Consider the following 26,763-nt stretch of genomic DNA (forward strand, 5'->3'; position numbering starts at 1 on the left):
CCCACACATAAAAATGCTATTTAACCTTAGCCTTACTACAGGATATGTACCTGAACACTGGCGTACAGCAACAGTGGTCCCACTCCACAAAGGCGGTACCTCTACAGACCCTGGGAACTACCACCCCATAAGCTTAACCAGCCTGGTCTGCAAAGCTATGGAAAGAATCATTATGGAACTCATAAACAGAGACATTGGGGACCTACAGACACTTGACCCCACCCAGTTCGGCTTTGTAAAGGGCAGATCCTGCCTTTTGAACCTGGTTGACTTTTTCAAAACTGTCACTAGAGCCATTGATGAGGGCAAAGCAGTTCATACAGCCTACCTGGACTTGGCTAAGGCCTTCGACACAATACCCCACTCAGGCATCATAGATAAGCTCAACAGCTTAAATGTAAACCCTTATGTCTCTAGATGGGTTGCAAACTGGCTAAAGGACAGAACCCATAAAGTTAAAATCGCTGGAGCAATGTCAGACTCAAAGCCAGTCACAAGTGGTGTCCCACAGGGATCTGTCCTGGGACCCCTCTTGTTCGGCATTTATTTCTCAGATGTTAAAGCAAACATGGGAGGGTTGTGGCTGACAAAGTTCGCAGATGACTGCAAACTAGGTGCCATAGTCGATACACCAGCGGACACATACATCCTACAAAAAGGCCTCACAGAAATGGACAACTGGTGCCGGAGTCATGGCCTTAAACTAAATGCCAAAAAATGTATAGTCATCCCCTTTGGGAAAAACAAAGTACCCACAAATTATCACTAGACAGCAACCCACTGAGTACAGAAAAAGTAATCAGAGACCTAGGGACCCAAATCGACAGTGACCTCTCATTTGACACCCACGTTGCCAAAGTGGTTAAAAAAACATTCTACCTTGCACACCTTATCATGAAGGGATTCACATCCAGATCCAAGGATGTCATTGTACCCCTATACTCCTCCCTCATCAGACCCATGATTGAGTACAATGCCCCATTTGGTATGTACCTCACACGGCATTTTCAACAGCTGGAGAGACCACAAAAGTACCTCACCAAGAGGATCAAGGGTCTCCAACATATGTCTTATTCTGCCAGACTAAAGAAACTCCAGCTCTATTCAGTAGCATACCGCCTGCTCAGAGGTGATCTCTGCCTGACGTGCAAGGCCATGTCCAATCGTGAACTGATGGACATGCTCCACCTCAAAAAATCCAAATCCATCAGAACCACGAGAGCTAAAGACTTAAACCTTATCACAAGTATGAATAGGACATGCTGGAGGGATAGATTCATAACCCAGAGGCTTCCCATGCTCTGGAACAAGATTCCAGTTCATGTTAGGCAGAGCCCCTCACTGACTCTCTTCAAGAAAAATCTTGATGAGTGGATGGGAGATCATAAGTTTACCCCGGGGGTCACATCTGTGTCACTACTAGACAGGGGCACAGTAAACTAATTCTATTATATAAGGGGACCTTCACTGTGTCACTACTAGACAGAGGCACAGTATTCTAAATCTATTCTGTGCATTTTGTACCATTTTATGGGGTGGCGAAAGCCACAACACTATGGCTAGGCTTACAAATGCCCCAGGGCAGATAGCCTAGTACTAAAATATGAAACTATGAAACTATGTTGAGATGCAGGTTGTAGGCATAGTACTTGAGTTGCTGTGATCCCGTGGCAAGGGTATGCAGATATGTTGGCAGTATTGTTGCTTGGTGGCCTACATGATGGAAGGATGCTGGGAGGAGGTATGTTAACATGTGGTGTTTCAGTTGTCTAGTGTAGAAGGTTAGTTGAGGTTGTGGGAACTGGTTAATTGTCATTTGGACAATATGGCTGTGGTATGAACCCCTTGGTTTTGCCAGATGAGATTTGGTTAGGTAGGTATATGATAAGGCATTGCAGGATTTTCTTAAATTGTGTTTATGCTTGGGAAAAAGGTAAGGTAGCTTGGTTGGTGAGTCATATATTCTGAAGGGTTGGGGTAGGTGTGAAGATGGGTGGATTATGGCTACTGGCAAATTTTGTTGTACAGATTAGAGTTGGTAAATGGAGGTCCATGGGGTTATGATTTGGAGTGGCTGTGCCTTTTTGGATGGGCTGGCTTTATGCATATATCGAATTCCATTTAACAGGATCATTCATTGGTCAGGAAATGCCATGTTGGCTGTCAGATGATTTGCCCTGTAATAGAGGGTGCGGTGTTCAAATTATTAGTGATGATAGGGATCTAGCTTGGCTCATAGAGGTTAAGTACACTGACTGATGTTTTGGCTTCAGTTTTTTGTAAGATTAGGTAGGTTGGAGGATTTTGTTGGAAGTCTGGCTATGAAGGAGGGGGAACAGCCTGGTTAGGCTGGCGGGAGGAGAAGAGGGAAATGATTTCCATCTTCTGTTCCCTCTCTGAAGTTGGATGTTCATATCAATGAGTTTGGAAAGGAAAGTGAGCAGTTGAAGACTGCTTGATAAAGAAAATAAGCAAGCGGAGGTAAGGATGCTGTGTATTTGGTTGGATGTGTAATTAAATAAGTGGTAATTGAAGTGAGTGGTAGGACGCTGCTTCATAAGTAACTGAGTGGAGGTATGGACGCTGCTTACTGGGTCAGGATGAGCAAGGTCATGCTGCCCTAATTAGTATTACATGAAGGTTTTATGCTGTGATTAAAATCAGCTAAATTATTGGTAAATGAAGTGAGTTGTGGGACGCTGCTTCATAAATAAGTGAGTGGAGGTATGGGCGCTGCTTACTGGGTCAGAATAAGCAAGGTCACGCTATCCTGTTTAGCATTACATGGATGTTTATGCTGTGATTAAAATCAGTTATACTATGTTGTAGCTCTAACTAATATATATTGGTTAACAAAGTTATGTTTGTGGAAGTATAATAAAGGTCATCAAATGTCATTCAGTGTGATGTGTTTATTGAAGGGGACTGGGACAAATGAGGTTTGGTAACAAACCAATTTGTCCAGGGACATCTTCAGAAGAGGGGGGTGTTAGATAGTTAGTGGGAATTAAGAGTGCAGGAGGAGTGGAAAGGGTTAAATGAGAAGGTGGGATGTAAGGGGGAGATAAGGGCAGGGAGTGGCTTACAAGGCTTTATGTAAGAGTAAGTGGATAAGGAATCACATTTTGATGTGAACTTTCTACCCACCCTCCCTCCCTTTTTGTGGAATAGTATTTTATCACTTGGGCAGGGTGGAGAGGATTGACAGGCGTGCCCTCTTCTGTTCCCCCTCTGATGTTGGATGTTCATTTCAATGAGTTTGGAAAGGAAAGTGAGCAGTTGAAGACTGCTTGATAAAGAAAAGAAGCAAGCGGAGGTAAGGATGCTGCTTACTTGGTTGGATTTGTAGTTAAATAAGTGGTAAATGAAGTGAGTGGTGGGACGCTGCTTCATAAGTAAGCAAGTGGAGGTATGGACGCTGCTTACTGGGTCAGGATGAGCAAGGTCACGTTGTCCTGATTAGTATTACACGGAGGTTTTATGCTGTGATTAAAATCAGCTATATTATTGATAAATGAAGTGAGTGGTGGGATGCTGCTCTATAAGTAAGTGCGTAGAGGGAAGCAGAACTATTTGACCCCAGACTGTTCACCCCCGGACGGTTCAACCCCAGTGCATTTCTATACAATTTCATGTATAAATATATATATATATATATATATATATATATATATATATATATATATATATATGTGTGTGTGTGTGTGTGTGTGTGTGTGTGATTTTTTTAGTGGACAGTTCAACCCCGGACTATTTGACCAAGCCTATTTAAACCCAAATATATTATTTTAAGTACTTTATCATTAAATTATTAATTAATCAATTATTCAATAATAACACTTTTACATTTTCATTGTAAATATATTTTTTAATAATATTTTTATTTTATTTAATTATTGCATTGGTTAGTATAAATATAACATTTAAATCTTTAACATATAATAACTAGTGTTATGTTTTAACATATTATGACTACTGTTACTTTATAACAAACTTTATAACATGTTTTCCATCAATTAAATATACTTTTTTTATTTTATATTATGTTATGTTAACTAATCTGCTGTCTACTATAAATATTTTTTTTTAAATTAAATGAAATCAATTTTTTATTCAGGTTAATATGCCTTCTTCATCTTCAACATTTATACTACCATCAAAGCTCAAGCAGCAACATGCAATTTTCAACATTTCCCACCATCTGCCATCAAAGCACATCAGAACCTCAGGAAAGTGGATATCACTGTATGAGTAAATGCAAACACTCTTGATTTCCAGCAACATTGATAGTGTGTAGTGCTGCAGAGGACTTGACTTGATTGCAGAGCACAAAGACAAACATACACACAATACAATCTAATTCATCTACAGTTATGTTATTATTGCTATGTTATTAATTAGTTATGTTAACTAATCTATTATCTACTATAAATAATTTCCTTAAAATTAAATGAAATCAATTTTTATTCATTTTACAGTTATAGGACATTCTTTTGTCACATCTCCAAAATGTTATTGTCTGATCATGGTTGTATTTCACAAAGCAGTTATATATCCTCATGACTTCTTTTTTCTTGTTTTTTTTTTTTTTTTTTTTTTTTTTTGTTTGAGGCAATCTTTTGACATTTTTTCAGTAACTATGTGGATTCATGAGCAGTATATAACATTTTTTCTTTATGTCAAAATATCTGTGGCTTATTTTTTCTTGCTTTGCCATTTCAGTGGGGTCAAACTGTCCGGGGTCAAAACATCCCGTACCGCATGGAGGTATGGACGCTGCTTATTGGGTTAGGATAAGCAAGTTCACACTGTCCTGTTTAGCATTACATGGATGTTTATGCTGTGATTAAAATCAGTTATACTATGTTCTAGTTGTAACTAATAAATATTGGTTAACAAAGTTATGTTTATGGAAGTATAATAAAGGTTGTCAAATGTCATTCAGTGTGATTTGTTTATTGAAGGGGACCGGGACAAATGGGTATGTTATGTTCTTACCAGACAAGATTCTTTGGCTTTTACACTTAAAATGTACACTGCTTTTCCACCAAAAATGCCTCTTGAATTTTTACTATCTGATTATACCAAGCATGATCCCTTATACACATTTTCATACATATAAATTTCTGGCACTGTGATTATTAATTTCAGTAAATAAGGAAAATATATTATGTGGTCATTGTTGTCGCAGTGGATGTTGCTAATACTGCCCACAGACCTAAGAATGAAGCCTGCTCCACTTAGTAAATGCATTTCCTTTTTTAAATGCAGAAAGTGTACCCCATTGCAGAATTTGAAGAATGAGTTTGTTCTAAAGAAGGGCAAGTCACTGCATTTAAAATCTATCCCTTCTTTTAGACTTATTTATTTGCATGAATACATTTAAGTCTCTACCCATTGTGCTTGCTGGAAATGTCTGATTTTTTGAAGTATAAGAGTTTTTGGATAGCTTGATCTCTTGTAGCCCTATACAAAAGACACTGATGTCTCCCAAGAAGTCTATAAAAAACTAAGTAAAGGGATAATCTCCAGTCTATCATTGTAACTCATATCTTTCAGGTTCCTGCCACTGGATTTACTATTCCTCCATGCAGGACTAGCTTAGGCCTGCATGGAGGTCACCATTTAGGAGCAGGACGGCAGCGCGCCATGCATAGTAATGAGGCACACTGCCTGATCTCCTAGGCTTACATGGAGCATGTAAGAGTGTAGGAGGCATGCCTGAGAGTAGAGCTCTCAGAATATACATGCCCTCAAAATGAAGAGCAGCAGAAAGGGGTATGAAATGAGTGAGATCTCTCATAGGTGACCGCATATCCCCACCAACAGTCCCCATTGTGTACAACAGCAACAGTATATATAAATAAAATGAAGAAACCCTTTATTATCTTTTTAAATATCCGATTAAAGCTAACCATAGTTGCCCAGGTGTGCCCATCTCTTAGCTACAGTTAATGCAGCTTAAATGGCTGAAGAGGATAACAAGGAAGATATACGCAAATAAAGCAGCATAGTAATAGTGTAGTGGGCAGAGAATTCACCTTGCGAGCAGGCATTCCCGGTTTGAGTCCCACTGGAGCACATTCTATTTCCCATGGCAAAGCACATTATGAGTATTATTTAGGTTGCATAACCCACTAAATAACATATTTTCATGAACTGGAGTACTGCAGTAAATGCACATGTGAGATGTCAGTGTCATAATGAATAAGGCACTAGTAAGCAGGATTAAGCACAAATAAGCAGTAGTAAGCATATTTACACACTAGTAAGTGGGCTTAAGCCCGTTTGCGTGGTGGTATGCAATGCCTACACTGGTTAAGCAATTGTAAAGCTAACTCTCTGTAAGCAGATGTAATGGCAGGTTAGCAGTGCTTACCGTCACGCAAACCCACTAACAAATGCTCAAAAGTGCCTTAATCACTCTGTATCCAACAGCCCTTGTTCTGCCCATCAACAAAATAGACAGCCATGCAGGTCTTGAACCCAGGACCCTATACAGCCCTAGTCACAGTAGTTACCCACCAAGCCATCACAGAATTGTAGTCAAATGAGGTATCAGCAATCAAGTCCTCACAATAGTAAAACAAAACTGAACCTGTGAAAGGAATCAGTATAAAGTTATATGTTCCACAACCCACTAAATAACATAAATATGTGAACTGAAGTACAGCAGTAAGCTCAAAAGTGAGGTGTAATGATAATAGAGTGTTGAAGTCCCCAGTGAAACACAAGGACCCTATAGACTGTACGTACACTTTAATCATGGAAACCAGGCATGCATATAAGGTGTAATGAATAATAACTCAATGCCAAAAAGGAATTATAATGCAAAGTCTAATGTAAGCAATGCTAAGCATTGCACAGGGCAGCTTAGGAGGTATAAGCAATGTGTAGGGCAGCTAACTCATTGTGCCCAGTGGTATGCCCCTTTAAACAATGCCAACCATAGGTAAGCAGGTTTGCCCATAGCTTAGCCTTTTCAAAAATGGCCAATCATGGAGAAGTGCAGGAAATCGGCCCTAATTAAACCCAAGAGACAGGAATACATCTCATAACTGGTTGTAGCTTCCCCTTGCAGGCACTATGGCAGTAAGGGGAGAAGGTGTGCGCTTTTGGGTGCAGCACTGGTGCATCTAGGAGTCCAAGGTCATGGCAGGACTCCTTGTCAAAGACCATGATCAGAGACTGCTGCAGGGCCAGTGCCAGGGTCCCAATATAAGGCGGAGGCCTGGGACCGTCTCACCTGTGACCTCACCAGTGCCACTGGCATACCCCGAAATGGTGAGCAGGCCAGGCACCAGTATGCTGACCTGAAGCGGCGTAAGTGGGACCTCTTGGAGGAGTGGCTTCAAGAGGCTAGAGCAGCAAGGGATGTTCCAGTCGTGTGTAAGTATGACTCCAGTATGTGTGTAATAATTGCCAGCTCGGGTATATCATGGATATGTATGGCTAAATATTCCTCTTATGTCCCCCACAGCTGCAATAGAGTCCAGGAGGCCCGCATCAGTCACCTGGCGAGGTTGCGATGTGAGGCAGGTCCATAATACTCACACATTTACTGTCGTAGGAAATAAAACTAAAACTAGTAGTAAATTAATTGCCTGTATAAAACCTGTATTGTTCAAGGCAAGTACTGCATACACTAGAGGATATGGCAGGAAGAGTCTCATATTGTTTGTATGTCAATAAAATTGTAATAGCCTGATAAAACAGGTTTAACTGCTGGACTGCATGTGTATATTCTGGTATTATATGGTAATGTAGATTTGCAATCATGTAATAGTACTGTTATAGTAAACACTCTGATACCCACACCATGCACCATAAATTGAATGTGTAGGAATGCCTGTATATCACAGGTGTAATCCCCAGAGGCCATTTAGTACAACTGAGAGAAACATAGTTAGTAAACAGGGAAAATGCAGACAACAAAAATTGAATAGCACATCCAACTGAGATGTGAACGGTTGTTTTTTTTTTAGCACACACAGCCACGGTTTGAATCCTGCCAGTAGTAGTAGTCTGCATACAGAATCATACCCCACAACTGCACAGATATGTCCAGAGTGTCCAGTAAAGTGGCCCATATCTGTTGCCTATCAACCTGCCCCCCTGGGAAATTAGTGGGATGATCCCAGATGTATAGGCAGCAAACAGGAAATACAACTGATTGACACACTTCTATGAGAACAAAGCTGGCACACTAGCAACTCACCAATACCTTATGTGAGTAAGAAGCCACGTATGTCCCATTTACACCCCAACTTGTCAAGCTGTGGTCAGAGTGTGTACAATAACAGAGTGAGATGTATGTGCATAATAGTAATGTGGAATCTGGTACTGTGTGTGGGAACATTCAGGTAGTGCAAATAAACATTCCACCCACAGGTCTGTCAGATACCAACACTGTGCCCAGAATTACAAGAATGATATACAGTTGCTCTGAATAATGAGGTATTACACATCACTGTCACCCACACTGTCCTAAAATATATAACTGTCTAGGAAATCTGTATAAGAGTGTTGTAATACAAGGTCAGAATGCAAAAGCACAGGGGATTAATAAGACAGAAAGCAGATAGGAGATATACAGCAATATCTATACAGCAGACAAAATTGTGATGGACAGTGTTTAAGTTGTAGTAGACACAGCCATGGTCTGAATCCTGGGAGTGGAATTAAGCTGCATAAAGAATTATACCACACAACTGTACAGATGAGGCCAGAATATCCAGTATATGTGTCCATATCTGCTGCCTGTTCCCCTGGTAAGTCTGTGGGATGATCCCAGATGTTTAGCCAGCAAACAGGGAATACAAGTGATTGTCAAACATCTATGAGAACACACCTCTCAGTGTAGCACCCCTCAAAACTGTTATGAGAGTAATATTTCAAGTATGTCCTAGTTACACTCCCATGTTGTCAAGCTGTGACCAGAGTGTGTACAGTAACAGAGTGAGATGCATGTGCATAATACTAATGTGTAATCCGGAACTTTGTGTGGCAACAGTCAGGTAGTGCTAACAAACATTGTTCCCACAGGTACTTTGATATGAACACTGTGCTGAGGGATACAGACCATTATAACCTGTACTGGTACTGTTCACTCTGGTATTGTAGAGAATTGTGAGTGTTGCAGTTTCTCTGAATAATAAAGTATCACTGGTCACTGTCACCCACACTGTGCTACATAATATAACTGTGTAGGAAAGCATGTATATGTGTGTGTCAGGTCACTAAAGGTGGAAGAGGGCAATATTCTAGATATGTCCCGGCACACCAGCATGTGGTCAACACATGGCCAGAGTCTGTGCAGAAAGTGTTGGATAGCTATGTGCAAAACATCAACCCGGAGTCTGGTAGTATGTGTAGAAACAGTTAGTTAGTGTTAACAAACAGTCCCTCTACTGGTATACCAGGTAAGAGGTGTATACTGCAGGTAAAACTGGGTCATGTGTAACAATGATGACAGCCATATCACTGTCCAAACTAAGGCTATGGGGTAGTGTTGTAAGACTTGTAAGGTACAGATAAAAGCATGGACTAGGAAAGTAATGTGGACTACAGGAATATACTAGTTGTTAATTGACATCTTTCTCTTCCCCCCACCATATCACCAACAATAATCAACATACCCACCCCAACTGGTATGTAATGACTCTGATAATGTCCATTTTTTTGATAAATATGTTAATGGTTCCCATGCATGTGCTATACTGAATTATTCCAACATTGGTGGCACAGTGTCATCAATGTACCTGCATGCTGTTCTTATTACCACTGTGGTCCCATATATGAATGTGTTCTGTTTGCCATGCAATTGTTCCGTATCTGGTGTCTGGTTTAATGGGAATACCTATGCATGCTGTTATATCTAACCCTGGAATGTGTTGACTATTACTAACCCACATATGATGATGAAATCTAAACACTATAGCATGCTTGGCAAGAACAGTCCCAGCGGACCCACCTGTCCCACCTCAGCTGGCCGTGGCACTGGGTGCCAGCATGTCTGGGGCCCAACCCGGGACCTCCCTGTCTGTTGGTCCTGTACCACCTTCAGATGGAACCACCTCAGGGGATGGGGCTCACCCCCCGGGAGTGAGCACGAACAGGCACCTGTCACCCATAACCAGGTTGGGGCCATGGTGCGTAGAGAGATTGACCAGCAGTTTGATTTTCTATGCCAGCTCGAGGGCCGCATGTCACAATTAGAGAGCCAGCCTGGCTCTGTGACTCAACCCCCAGCACAGCCACCTTTGGGGCTGTGAAGGTGCAGTGGTGACTGCACATGGGTGGGGACCTCAGTCCCACTGTTACCACTAGGGGGCTTATGGGCTTCCGATATCCCAACACCCCTCCCCATAAAGGTGTTTACCCCCACATGTATCATATACCACCCCTGTATGCGTCTTGTTTGTCTTGTCTGTCAACCTACCCAACCTACCTCCCAAATATACCTACTACCCCTCCTCAACATCCCACTCTCACCTGAAAAAAAAAGAAAAAAGGGCAATCTGTTCCCACTAAAAAATCCCGCCCTATACATAGCTGTCCATTTCACACACATGTCCACTGGACACGTGTAATCCAGTCTAATTGGCATCACATCGTATTATTGTTGTCCTCACCCACTCCCTGGGGTTTGAGGGTCCAAGTCTACCTCCAAATTCAGTGTATATGGACAGCTGTTGCTGTAGAAGAAATGGGCAACTATTGACCTTTCCTACACCCTTCCTGCACATCCCTGGCTATTTTCTCTACTGCCTTTCCCTCTTTGTGCCCCTTATTGCACCACTTTCATATCAACCCCTTTTTCTTTTCTTTTAAAGAAATTGGTGTGGGGATAAGCGGGAGTAAGCACTTTTAATCAGCAGTAAGTGGATTTAAGCCTGTTTGCATGGGGACAAGCAATGCCTGCACAGGTTAAGCAATTCAGAAGCTAACAGAGTATAAGAAACTGTAACCTGAAGATAGCAGTGCTTACCTTTTCACAAACCCGCGCAAACCCGCTTACAACTGCTTTAAAGTGCCTTAATCACTCTGTATCCAATGGCCTGTGTTCTGCCCAGCAGCAAAATAAACAACCTCTGCAAGGTTCGAACCCTGCACACCATAGCCAATGTGATTTACCCCAAAGCCATGTCAGATATACATAACCTTGATGTTTTCAAATACATATCATCCAGCCCAGTCATTCAACAGTACAGAGAATGTATTCCAACATTTAGATGCATGTGTGTGTAAATATATTAATATCTAAACAGATACAACATATCTATATATGTAGATATATCTATATATATATCTATATATATATATATATATATATATATATATATATATATATATATATAGCTATATAAATATATACATATATATAAATATATATGAACATATATACATGCAAATGCCTACATCTATAGATATGTATGTCTACATCTATATGTCTAAATATATACAGCAGGTTATATATATGTCAGCAGATATATGTATATATATATATATATATATATATATATATATATATATATATGTATATACAGACATACATCCATAGATAACAATGGGGAAATAAAAACATATATGTCCACATGCAGCATTAATGGGGTTGAGAGGGCCCAAACAATAAATATATGTCTTGTACGAATAGGTATACCCCCCCAACAGCCAAACGCATCCCCCCTGCAATACACTACCAAGTGTTGCAGATCCCATAACCAGGACCAGACACGGCATGGGCATCCCTAGGATACATGTACATAGACACATATATGCAGCTACACATATACATATATATGTATACATATATATGGATATATATGAAACTACACATACACATGCAGTGATATGTACATTAAGTTACATATGTAGTACGTGCACACACTATGGAACAGACACTATTCCTACAGTTACCACCTTACCAACTGGAGACTGTATGAGCCACCCATACAAATGACATTCATTGCCTGCAGCATATACCCACAGAGATATCAAAGGCTATAACAACTTACACAAGTGTGCATAAATGGGAAAGCTTTATTTGTGTACTATTACAGTTGAATATGCCATGTTATATAGCTGTTTAGACATGGACATCCATATAAACTGAGTAATGCAACTGTGAAACAGGTATAGTAATACAGTAGTCCGAAAATGTTAACAAATGTTGCTGTCCAGGCCAAGTTCATCAAGTAGTACAATAGTAAAGACAGACTGGGCCACAGGATACCAAAACAATCAATGGTAAGTAATGCAGGTGTATAGTTCAGCAGCCTCAAACTACACTCTGTAGACAATCCCTAGGGGGTAAAGTACTCAGTTGATACACTGGGATGTAACTGTTACATAACAAGGCACAACTGACACCATCACAAGCACACTGACAAGTAGAACAGTCTGTTTGGTATAGCAGGCTCTACAGGCATGCCATGGCACAGAGTAACATACACCTATGTGTAAGTGCATCACCACAACCAATATGAACACAGCCAAAGCTACATATGGCATGCTAACGTATTATTACAGTATATGGACTATCTGTTCAACACCAACCTCATATGTGCAACCCACACATTAACCCTACATATACTGGGCCGCTACACAGTGTGGTCCACTGCCTGTCTATGGTATGGGACATGTGCATGTATGGCCCTACAAACATGTAACCAATAGGGTAACATACAGTGGAGCAGCATGTAACATCAGATAGAACAGGACCAAGAACAATGACATCTACCACAGTCTGTACACAGGCCAAGGTACATATTAACAATACACACACTGCTGACAATCACCATAAGTACACAGGCCTCAGTACTGTACACACAACCACAGAATGTCCAGGTTATGTCATCAAATGTAACCCCTACTATACATTACATGTGTAGCAGTCTGATATCTCACTGGCTTGTTATCAGATATGATGTCACTAATTATGGTGTACAGTACATATGCAGCCCTTACTGCATGACATATGTTCAAAGGTTGTCAGGGTTGTGGCTGGAGGCACATACACAGGGACAATAGTGACATGTTGCTGTGATAACCTCATACATTTACTGTTGTAACATGGTTTGTTACAGCATATGTCCTATGAGGGATTTGAAGTCAGTAACTCTCACAGCTGTCACCATCTACAGACTGCAATCCATACACTACCTTCTGCAGTTCACATATAGGTGCTCAGTGGGTAACACCTGAAACAAAAGGCATCACACAATGGCCAGTCTGCAGATCACCCTACAGATGGGTGTTTCCTCATTAACATAGAACTGACATGGCAGATATGTAAACATGTAGGACAGCCATATCCACACACACCCTGTTAAACCAACATTACAATGTTTGCAGATGACATTGTGATCTGTAGTGAGAGTAGGCAACAGGTGGAGGAGACCCTGGAGAGATGGAGATATGCTCTAGAGAGAAGAGGAATGAAGGTCAGTAGTACTAAGACAGAATATATGTGTGTGAATGAGAGTCAGGATAGAGGAATGGTGAGGATGCAAGGAGTAGAGGTGGCGAAGGTGGATGAGTTTAAATACTTGGGATCAATAGTTCAGAGTAATGGTGATTGTGGAAGAGAGGTGAAGATGAGAGTACAGGCAGGATGGAGAGGGTGGAGAAGAGTGTCAGGAGTGATTTGTGACAGACGAGTACCAGTAAGAGTGAAAGGGAAGGTCTACAAGAGGGTAGTGAAACCAGCTCTGTTATATGGGTTGGAGACAGTAGCATTGACAAAAAGGCAGGAGTTAGAGCTGGATGTGGCAGAGTTAAATATGCTAAGATTTGCACTGGGTGTGACAAGGGTGGACAGGATCAGGAATAAGTATATTAGAGGGTCAGCCAAGGTTGGAAGGTTTGGAGACAAAGCCAGAGAGGCAAGATTACGTTGGTTTGGACATGTCCTAAGGAGGGATGCTGCGTATATTGGGAAAAAGATGCTAAGGATTAAGCTACCAGGTAACAGGGAAAGAGGAAGGCCTAAGATAAGGTTTATGGATGTGGTGAGAGAGGACATGCAGGTGTTTGGTATGACAGAGCAAGATGCAGAGGCAGGAAGAAATGGAAACAGATGATTCACTGTGGCGACCCCTAATGGGAACAGCCTAAAGAAGATGATGATGATGACTCCAAATGAGGTATAGCAGCACTTACAGTCTGTAGTCAGGTCAGGCACTTCCCCCTCCTGTGTGTTTGCCTGTCTCCACAGTGTATGTTGTTAGAGGTACACCCCAATCCATCTGAGATGCTGTTTGCAAAACAACAGATCGAGTTCCTGCTCACAGTGAATGAAAGGCCCAATAACAACATGATGTTCCTAGATATTGGTATGTGTTTCCATGCAATTGGCTATGGGAATGTTACTACAGCTGTTCCACATGCAATCAGCTAGAGGATGGCTGCAACTTGTGCAGAGACCTTCAGCAGATCCTGAGCATAACTTAAAATACACATGCTGCTGCCTAAGCAAAGCAGGTGTAATTCTCTACATCCACCAGAGAGGGAGTAAGAGAAGCAGACAGAGGCACAGAAATGCTCGGGAGGGGTGGCAGAGTAAAACTTATGCATGTTTGTGTCACACACCTACCAGTACAGGATATCACCCCCCCCCCCAACGACTATGCATTGCTATCACATGTCCATGCAGTTATTTGATGTTCCACAGTACTGTGCAGGTATCACATGCACCACAGGGGTCATACGGAGATTATATGTCCAAAGGGTATGTGGAGGTGTCTGACATCAGACAGCATGCTTCAGTATGCCAGTGGAGGTTGTAGTGAGTGTGAATGTGGTCATACGCATCATACACCACCCACACAGACATGGGTGCCAGTACTGACATGCATGTGTGCACTGCTTCACGGTGTGTTGTGGTTGACAGTGCCAGATGGCTATACAAGGCTAGGTGATGGGTATACCTTTGCATCAGGCCACATGACAATGGTCTGCATTGTGGCTCAGGTCTGCAGTGTCTGGAGTTGCCCACACAGGTGGGTATTGTATTCACCATCCAGTCACCTGGGTGATTATTGCGTGTGGCCAACGCTGTGCATTGCTTGCCATGTATGTGTTCCTTAGTCCATGATATGGACAGTGTCTGGGATGTGCACACCGCTCACATGCATGTACAGTAACATGTGGAACTGTACCTGGGGTGTCTGGCCTATGTTGTGTACACTGATCATTATCATCAGATGTGCCAGTCCTGGCCTCATGTGGCAGGAACTGTTCATGGACAGTGGGTTGGCCCTGCACCTACATTGATAGCATGATACCGGTATTCCCTGGTGTCAGTGGCATCTGTCCATACAGGGCTTGTATTTCAGGCATGTTATGCCCTTTGTGGGTCACATTTGATGGCAACACAGGTGTTGCAGGTGTCCAGTGGGGAACATGGGGGAGTTGCACTGTCAGCATTTACATGCCTATTGGACTGATGGACAGGGTGCCATGCTCTCTGTAGCCAACTGCAATTGCACCATGGTTAATATCAAGAGGCAACATGCAGGGTTCTACCAACATAGAGGCTGCTGCCTAGGCAAGTGTGTGTGTGTGTGTGTGTGTGTGTGTGTGTGTGTGTGTGTGTGTGTGTGTGTGTGTGTGTGTGTGTGTGTGGGTATGAGACATGGGTTGAGAGTGTACCCTGGGTAATACAAGGCTTGCTACCATTGTTCAGCTGACATTGACTTCACAGTTAGGGATATGGATTTGCACCCCAGCCTCTTGGTTATTTCACATCTGTTATCCCTGTACGATGGACATTCTGATATATACTTGGCCCACCATATAAGAAGTTTGCAAAACCTGCTCCACATAGAGTCCGGTTGCTACACACTCAGAACGACCGCCCCACATACACTCACACCTGCCATGTCTGGGATGAGAACTCCTACATAACTAGTATATTACACTATAGCACTATGTCATTATAGGACATGCCACAGAGATTACTGGGGCTCCCTTTCCCCAAATGTATATTTCACAGTGAATGACATCAGCAGGATTGCCAAAGTAGGGCATTTGAATTGTAGTGAGTGTGACTAGCCTCAAATGCATTGCACCCTACACAAACATAGAAACACACACAAAACATCCACCAGTACATGTGTGTGGATAGAACCCCTGCCAGAGTTCTATATCACACTACAGCATGATGTGGCTATAGGATGCACCATGGAGATTACTGGAGTTTTTCTTCCCCAAAGGTGTATTTCGCAGTGAATGACATCAGCAGGTTTGCCAAAGTAGGGCATTTGAATTGGAGTGAGTGTGACTAGCCTAAAATGCATTGCTCCCTACACAAACATAATAACACACACAAAACATCCACCAGTGCCATGTATGGGGATATAACCCCTTCCAGAGTTTTATATCACACTACAGCATGATGTTGTTATAGGATGCACCACAGAGGTTACTGGAGTTCTCCTTCCCCAAAGGTGTATTTCACAGTAAATGACATCAGCAGGATTGCCAAAGTAGGGCATTTTAATTGTAGTGAATGTGACTAACCTAAGATGCACTGCTCTCTCTACACACACACACACACACACACACACACACACACACACACAAACTCAAATTGCCAGGTCTGGGATAAGAACTCCTACCTAACTAGTATATCACACTACAGCAGTACATAGTTATAGGGCACGCTATGGAGATTAATGGGCTGCAACCGTCCCGAGGTGTATTTCTAGGTGGATGACATCAGCAGCCTTGCCAAAGTAGAGCATTTGGATTGTAGGGAGTGTGACTACTCTAAAAAGCATTGCTTTCTAAACAGACAGAGTCAGACAGACACACACAAACACACACACACTTGCCAAGTCTGGGAGTAGAACTCCTACCTATTCTATCACACTACAGCAGTACAATGGGACACACCACAGGGATTACTGGGCTATAATTTTCCTAAAGGTGTATTTCACAGTAGATGACCTCAGCAGGCTTTTCATAGTAGGGCTATGGGGAGGGCAGTTTGCATGCATTGGCCATAACTCTTTCATCTAGAGGTTGATACACCACATGCAGGCACAAACATGGTCATATTCCACAGGTACGTGTATACAGCTGCTAGTCGGTACTTCCTTGTACAGTCATGTTGCACAGCTAGCACGTGCACCACATAGTCTGTAATGCTGACAGATACCAATGGCTAGTATCTACAGTGAGTGAAATCTGAACCTCATGTGGTTGTGGGCTTTTGACTGTGTGCTGGGTGGGACAGGCCTGAATGGCTCTTTGTCACAGTCTACCTTTGGCTTATTATAGTGTGTTGTCCTTAGAAATATGTCTGTATTCCTGTCCACTGTGTATGCAAAGCATGTGTGGTGCATACTGAGGAGTGTCTGCACTAACATCTGCAACTGCCAGATATGTCTGGTCCACCGGTGTTTGCAGACATGGCCTTCATGTGTTTAAGTGTGTGAGCATGCCCAGTATGGCCTTTCAGTATGTTGTTGACTAACATTGCCTTCATTTATCTAAGTATGTGAGCATGCCTAGTATGCCTGTCTGTACTGAATGTGTGGATCAAGTCCAGGTAGTCTGCACTGCAGTGCTGACCTATGTGTTTTACACCTACAGGTAGCATACTGTTTCTGCAGGGTATCTGTCGATCATTTGGCATTGACTGTTATTACATTCTACATTGGATGGGGGGGGGCACACCTGACTATTTCTACATTTCTACATAGGATTGGGGGGCACACCTGACTGATACTACATTTCTTTGTAGGATGGGGGGGCACACCTGACTATTTCTACATTTCTACACTGGATTTGGGGGGCACACCTGACTGTTATTACATTTCTACATAGGATTTGGGGGGGGGGGCACACCTGAATATTTCAACATTTCTGCACAGGATTGGGTGGGCACACCCGACTGTTACTACGTGTCTACATAGTATGGGGGGTACACCTGACACTTGTACACATTTTCTTTGATTATACTGGTATGTCAGGTACTTCATTACATTCTGTAGTCTTATGTATCATGCTGACTAGAGGCATTCCACTGTACTACAGATCTTAGCTTTTATTTACCTACATATTAGTTTCTGACTTCCTACCCTTCAAAACTGATGTCCCACTGCCTGACCTGCTGTAGTCTGTCTTTGTTGACCTGGGGGGTTACCCATAGACCTCATTCAGAGGACATAGCACAGACTTTGTTTGTGTTTGTCTACACCTGCCCTGCTGACTATGACTGTTGTTGGGTATGTGAACCCCCCTGACTGGCATGTGTGAGTCACTAACCTTGTGGGTGTCCTAGTATTGAGAGTGGTGCTGCAGGGCTGCCTATGTTGGATGTACATAGTACACTCCCTATACATGGCTGAGCACAGGTAGTGTAATGTTTGGCATCCCTTTAACTGTATGTGAGAGTCAGAGAGAGAGGTGTTATTCCCTGGTTCCCTCCTGCATCAGTGTATGTGCTATGCTTTGCCTCTTTGCCAAGGCCAGGGTATACTGAGCATGCCTCCTTCTGCCTACTGGAGCAGGCTCAGGGTGTTCCTCCTCCAAGTCACTCTGTGCCTGTGCAGGCCTTGGCAATGGTGGGGGGCTGTGTGGACCTGCCTCGTGCTGTTCCTGCTGCAGCTGTTTCCGCAGGATCATATTGTGTAGCATGGCACATACGAGGACAATTTGGGTATATGCAGCTGGTGAGTACTGCAAGGCTCAGCCCGGATGTGTCCAGGCCCCGGAACCATGACTTGAGCATCCCAAGCACATGCTCCACTATAATTCTGGTCTGTGCATGTGCCTCATTATGGAGTTCTTGTTCAGGTGTTTGCATTTCTGATGGGTATCATCAGCCACAGCTCCAGTGCGCATCCAGCATCCCCCACTAGGTGACCATGAGGGATGTCCCCATTGGCAAATCTCTGGTACAGCTGCATCAGATGCCAGATGTGGGAATTGTGATAGCTTCCAGGGCAGTCAGCACACACATTCATTATTATGCCCTGGTCATCACGCACGACCTGGAAGTTGATGGAGGGGAAGCCCTTGTGGTTGATGTAGACCCTACCCCCCTCACCAGGTTGTGCTTTGATGCATATGTGCGTGCAGTCTATAGCACCCACTACCTCAGGGCATTCTTCTATTTGGTGGAACAGTTGCATATTGCTGGCCAAAGCCGCACGGGTCTTGGGGAAATATACGTGCTCACCGACATGTGCTGACAAGGCATCCAGGAACTGGTGGAGTACCCTGGATGCTGATGTCTGTGCGATTCCCATCATATTGCCAGTTGGCCTTTCAAAGGTACCTGTAGTTAGTATTCTTTGGCCTACATATACCTTGGTATCCACTGAGATGGGTTCCCCTCTGTTAGTTCTGTGTGTCAGGTGTGGCCAGCACGGCTCAACAATTTGCTGTAGGAGGTCCCTGTCCACCCTATAGTACTCCACTATCTCCAGCTCATGTAGCCCCTGGTAGGTTACCCTGGGTCTGTTCACCCTTCTCCGTCTCGTCACTGTGGGCTGGTCGACAGCATTCACATCCTCACCACCCTCAGACTCTTCCATAAGTTGTTGTATGATAGCTATTGCAGCCCCTATCATTTTGCTGCTGTGAGTGTTAAAAGTTCCCCTCTTGTTTACACCGGTGGTGTAGAATGTGGGAAAAACCAGGGGGCAAGGTGTTTGCATAATTTGTAGTAGTGTACTGGGCTGGGCTGGTCTGCTGCCTGTGTAATTGGCTGATTCTGGTACATTTCACCTGCTAACTGTGCTAGTTCTCCTAGATTACCTTCCTACTGCTGTTTTCCCTTCCATTGCCTTCCTGTTTAAGCCCGGGGATGTGCCATGCAAACACAGTGCTCAAATGTGCACAGTGTTGCTATTTCCTGGTTTAACTTTTTTTTTAAAACCCCATGCGTGGTGTGCACACCCGCTTAGGCAATGTAAAGAGTGCTGGGCAGATTCAGACACATGCCCCCTAGCTTAGCTGTGCTAAACTAGGAGCAAACCCAGGCCACAGGACTCCAATCCACTTACAGTATGCCTGACACACACCCCCATGATGTCAGTTAACTCCTAGGCTTGCACCAAACTATTCCTACTTTTACACTGTTAGGACCTGACTAGCATGCTGGGGAAAACTGGGATTCACTATCATTCCCCTCATTTGCATATGATTGCCTGCTAATGCATAGTTACATGTCTGACACTGAGCCTCCCCCCTTATCAACCACTACTCACTGGCCATGTTGTCTTCTGCCTGCCATTGCCTTGCATGGCAGAATAGTGATTTTAGTTAGAATGCTTAATTTAGGTTTATTTTGTTGTTTTCCCCCCGATCCCGTTTGCGTGCCACTGACCTACGCTTAAACAGCCAAGATCAGCTAAAAAAAAATAAAAGTTGATTTTTTTTTTTTTTTTTTTTTTGGCTGTTTGCAATATCAATGGCCTTATACTTGGCCATTGGCATGCTTCCTAACTGATATGCAGCCTTTATTTGGAGCTGTCACAGCTCCGTTTTGGATTTTGCAGAAATGTACTCGGTTACGAACCAAGTACATTTCTGCAGATTGCACTAGTCCTGCATGGCTGGTTGCAACCTTCCTGGATCGCAAATTCTCCTCATTTTGATGGACTTCTCCTGCAAATGGGGTGATTTGCATACAGGGGCTTAGTCCATGCAGGATTAGTGCAGGAGCACTCGTGCACGCCCCTGCAGGCTGTTCCTTGATCGCACGGCAGACATATTGCCTGCTAGAGCTCCTGCACTGATCTTGCACGCCATGCAAGGCATAGAGAATCCAGGGGCTGATCTTTTTAGCACACAGCCTGCCTTGGAAGACAGAAGAGAGATAGAATGTTAATGACAGTTACAACATTTCAATTTACTTCTGAATCAAGTGGGTGTATTTTATTACATTAGTTAGATCACATGTATCTTTGTAAATAAATATTGTGAACTAAACTAATGCAAGTATAGGAAGATGGTTTAAATTTACATAGTGTTGCTTTAGTATTTTAGAGAAATAAAATGCATGAAAACTAATTTTTGATGGTATTCAGCACAGTGGCCATCTAATCAGGTACAGCAATAATTCAAAATCATATCTAAAAGTGTTAATGCATTAAAATATTGATTTAAAATAGTTTAACCATATTAATAAGCACCGTGTTTCAAGTATAACTAAACGTTATATGAATGTAGTATGTTTTTTATAATACGATTCAACTCAAAAAAAGAAACAAAAGTAAAGAATTCACAATTTTCTTCACTCGTGGAGAATTTATTGTTCTCCATGTCTCTAGATGGTTAAGATTAGAAGTCTGATCATAATCATTTATATAAAGATACTGTACACAAACAGCTAAGATGTTTACCTGAGTTCAGAAAGGCTTCTGCTAGCAATAAGCCCTGACCAGGCATCCAACCACTCAGAGATGTACTATCAGATTTAAAGACAGGATGACTGGATTGATTGCACATTTCCAGTAGAATAACCATGGCGGGCCACCTCCTCAAACCATGCGACATAGAAAAGAGGCATTACAGGGAAGCAGTTAATGCTAATTAGCAATCTGAGCTCCTCTGGAACTACTTGTGTGAAGGGATTTCAATGAACTGCTTGGCTACATAAACTAGCAAGACTGGCTATGTTAAATAACATAGCCAAATACCTTGTTCCATCACTACTTCCAGTACGAGCAATCCCATTGCAGGTAAGAGTCAGTAAGTTTAGCAGAGAAGTAGTGGTGGGGGTGTTTGTGAGTGTGTGGGTATGACAGTGTGTGTGCCTGCATATATTTGTCTGCCTGGATAGTCACAATGGGGGTTAATTTCTGGGATCAGCACTGGCATGAAGTGCGTGTATGTGTGTGTGTGTGTGTGTGTGTGTGTGTGTGTGTGTGTGTGTGTGTGTGTGTGTGTGTGTGTGTGTGTGTGTGTGTGTGTGTGTGTGTGTGAGTGTGCCTGTGTGTGTGTGTGTGTGTGTGTGTGTGTGTGTGTGTGTGTGTGTGTGTGTGTGTGTGTGTGCTTGTATGTGTGTGTGTGTGTGTGTGTGTGTGTGTGTGTGTGTGTGTGTGTGTGTGTGTGTGTGTGTGTGTATGTTTGAATGGGTGCATGGATGTAGGAGAGTGAATGAGAGGGTGACTGTGACAATGTTTTATAGGCCACCAGTGGCAATTGCCTCTGAAAAGTTTAGTTAGCAATGGCTGTAATTGCACCCAATTCACAGGCTTGAAAATTAACTAATAATGAGGTCTTCCACATTATGGCTAAATTTATCTCTAAATCATAATTTACACAATCGAGTAGCCTGCATCTTTTGGTCACTGCAATTTATGTGAGCTCAGGTATTCTTTATGAATCCCAGTGATGGTCTGCAAAAATAAAGTACTGATAACATATTATCTGCGAACTCTGTAGTCATACTGTGGAAGAACACTTACTTTTGATTTCTGAAGAACACAAGAATGATGATTCTATTTCCACACCAGGTATTTGGTTTTATTAGACAATGCTGACACTGTACTGGTGCATAAGTAGAGGGAGATGTGGCAGTCTTAATGTGCTGCATTTCATCTGATATGTTAAAGCAAAGCTACATTTATATGAGTTGGTTGTATCTCACCTCATGTTCAAGATCTTAAGGCACTTACTGGAAAATAATGTGCTTACCTTAATTCATTCAATCCATTATATTTTCTGTCACAAAAATAGTCAACACTTTACTAAAACAATTTTAATGAGTCAGAAAAATAAAGGTATAACAAATATTATCACTTTCTTTTCCTCATTTAAAAAAAATCAGTACACCAGTCTTTACTTAAAATACTTTTCAGTAATAATAAAACAGAAAAACTGCAACATTAGAATATTTATAGTCACCATTTCCATTTTTACTTAATCCATCTTTCCATCTTTAGCCAAGGCTGATTTTTTTTTTCTATAGCTGAATTCACCCCACTTTGCTTATTATACAACATAATATTCACAAGTAATCTAACATCACTTCTTCCTTTCCTGATAGTGTTCCACAATTAGATCATTTTATATATTCTTAACAAACCCAGAACCAAAATGACACAAAACCAAACCAGTGGGCTTTCAGGACAAGAACACCATCAAAACAAACTTTTATTGCACAAAAAAGAACAGAATAAGCACTTTCATCTGGTTGTAGCATAGGACTTCATCAGAATCTAAACACACATTTTTAAAAAAACATTTAAATATCTTGTTAATTAAGTCAGATGAACTTCAAATAAATCAATTAAGAAACACAAATGGTTTGCCTTAAAGGAAAACTTTACCTAAAACCAACATTCTAATAAATAGCATGTCATTAAATATTTCATGATATTCTGTGCTACTACATAATCATTTCACTATGGAAAAAAAAAAAAATATATATATATAAAATAAGAATTGTTTTTTTCTGAGGGAGGACGCATTGATTAATAATAGGATTAGAGAGAAACCTGATGTTATTTATAGGAAGGGTAGTAACCTCAAAAATGCATTGGAAAGTAATCGTGGTATTAATATTCTCGGTGGTATGTCAAAATGTGTTTTTTGTCATTTTTGAAAATTTATTAAAGTTACTGTTTCCTTTGAGATGTATGGGAGAGTATACCAGCTTAAGGAAAGATATAACTGTTCATCTAAGAATGTTGTGTACATGGCAGCATGTCAAGCATGTCCTGCATTTTATATTGGAAGGACAGAAAGATGCCTGAAACAGCACATCTATGAGGATTTGTACAACATTAGGAAGCTGAATTTGAATAATGCCTTGGCTAGGCATGTAAATCAGTTTCTGTCACATGCATTTCTATTTTTTGTCATTGATCAAGTGTTAGATAAGTATAATAGAGGTGGTCCTATAGCCCTGAAATTAGATGAAAGGGAACTGATTTGCCAACTGAAGTTTAATGCATATTTTCTTCCTGGGCTGAATGATAATTTATCTATAAAATGTATGTTAAAATTGAAATCCTGTTTCAGATGATTATTAATTCAATTTATGGATGTATTTTAGCTTGCTGTATACACTTTGACATTTATGTACTGATTTCTATGTAGCATGAACAATTTTGTGTGTATGTTCCTTTAAGGACAATTTGAGTATGGAATTAATTGTTTAATTGGTCTTTTTGAAGGGATATTTAAATGATTTGTGGTTTTTAACTGTTGTCTGATGAAGTTTGCTTATGAAGTAAACGAAATTGCTAACCATAATTTCTGCTGGCTTGGTGTGTTTCTTTGTTTTTTATCAGTTTGTGTTCTTCTTTGGCTTATCAGTTTGTTTTTATGGCCAACGACACGCACCTTGGTTCGCAGCCATTATTCTCTAATGAGAATGTGGACAATGTACCTGATTCCAACCCTATTGGGAATCTTACTTTACTTATTCAGAATTTAACTCAGCAAGTTAACATCCTGGCAGATCGAATATCTGGACGTCAAAGCTGCGGTATGGAAGTGTTTCCCTCTACTTCCAGTCCTTCAGGATCGCATGATCGGAGGTCTGCTGCATTAAATTCAAATGTACCTGCCGGTGGAGGCCTGGCTCCGAATCTTGGACCGGTGAGTGTTCAACATAACACCAGGCAGGTTACGAATATGTTGCAGGGGCCATCTCAGGCTAATGTGCTTATACCGTCTCTAAATTTTATTTATTTTATTTATTTATTTAACATTTGTTGACCGGGAAAGTCTGACTAGGTTCCACAGAGCCTGTTTTCAATGGAGGCCCGGGGAGAAATGCTCCAGTGACTGGTTGAAGGAGCCTACCCTTCCTGGGTTGGATATTGTGAGACCGGCAGGTAACAGGCTTGCTACTGAATCTGCTCCTGCCAATATTGTTAATAATTTGAGATCTTTTGATAAAAAATTATTTAAATTTAAGAAACTGCAGTTGGAGATATTATATTTGAATGAATGTTTACACCGCCAACAAATCCCTAAGGGTTTAAAGCAGTAGCGGTTCCTAACTTGGCTAATTAGGGATTTGCCTCTTCATTTAGATTTACTCAAGCTGTTTGATAAACAGGGTTGTGAATTCATCCAATTGTTGATTAAGGATTATTCAGCACAAGTGGAATCTTTATAACCGGAAATCACTCGTCTCGATACTGACATTCAGTCTGACAAGGACTTTGGCAGATACAAATTTGATTACTGTCATATTTTTTCCAGTATTGACAGTACCCTTTGCAAATTGAATGAGACTAAAATTAAAAAAAACTAGCAAGGGATGGACGAGATTATGGTAATGTGGTTGCACATCCTTCCCCACCTGGTGTGATTAATTATTCAGTTTCTTCTCTTCCGGAACTGGATCCACTAGCCCAGGGGAATGTAACTAGTGAGAGCAGTGAACAAGATAGTAGGGCTGCTTCTAATTTCACTTTGAATTCCCCTGTTAGACGGACCAAATGGCTTCAGAACAGGCAGGTTCAAAATAGACGTGCAGCAAGTTCATGAAGCTCGCCCTCAGCAGCCTGACATTCAACAGGATTTCCAGATGAACAATGTGAACAACCAGGCTTACCAACAAGGTGGTGTGTCTCGGAAGCAGTGGAAGAAGAGATCGAACAAATGCAGGAGGAGGTAACTTTTTTGCCTTCCCTTGAAAGTTGTCATACTGGGACAGTTAATACGAAACCGGTCAGTATTGTTTGCAATCAATATGGGGATTTTAAAATCTATAATTATACTGATTTTATGCCTACCAAAGTGCTGGTTGAATTGCTGGCCCATGGATTGACTTTTGTTCCCTCGGCTCAGGTGGATCTGGCTAGAACTTTAATAGATTTGAAAATGTTTACACGCAAGTTGAATCTAAATGCATTGTTTGGTAACAACAGTAATGTAATCAGTGAGCTTAGAGTTGCTAATGTATTTAATCCTCCTCTTAATAATACTATCCAGTTATTTGAGAGAGTTTGTGAAAATGATATACGGTGTCTGTTAACTAATTATAAACCTAACCCTTCTTTGTATAACAACACTGTTAGTGAAAAGGATGCCCTTTCTTTGTTAGGAACTAAGGGTATTCGGGTTTTAAAACCTGATAAGGGGGGGTGGCTTTATATTTATGACCTTGGACGATTATAACACTCGCATGAAGAAATTACTAGCATGTGAGGCTTATGAGAAATTGTCCAGGAATGAGATGAATGGGGCTTGTCAACGGTTTCAAGGGTTTATTAGGGACTTATTTATAGAAGCTTCTATAGATACTGATTTATTGAATTACTTGTCTGTTTCTAGTCCCATTACTCCTATGATTTTTGGACTGCCAAAAATACATAAGGATATGGAAAATCCTCCTATTTATCCTATTGTGGATAGTAGGCCATCCTTTACATTTGGATGTGTGAAGTATTTGGATACCAAGTTAAAGAAACTTCTGGAAGGGGAACAGCATATTTGTTGTGATTCCTGGGCATTTCTTTCAGCTATGAATAGCTTGAAATTTTAAGCTGATTATGACTTCTTGACAGCTGATGTCAAGGAATTATATACGGTCATACCTCAGGAAACTGGTTTAGTTTGGGTTAGGGATTTGCATACTAGCAAAGGTGTGGATGGTAGGGACATTGAGACATCGGTGCATATTTTGGAATTAGTCCTGATGAATAATTATTTTATGTTTAATGGGAGCATTACTTGCAAAAAACTGGGGTAGCAATAGGTTCTCCTTGTGGAGCTACTTTTGCAAACATAGTTATGACCCACTGGGAAAAGGAGTTCCTGTTTAAGAATAATGTCATC

Source organism: Protopterus annectens, chromosome 3.part0 (genome assembly GCF_019279795.1).
Source record: "Protopterus annectens isolate FY-2018-M chromosome 3.part0, PAN1.0, whole genome shotgun sequence".
NCBI lineage: Eukaryota > Metazoa > Chordata > Ceratodontiformes > Protopteridae > Protopterus > Protopterus annectens.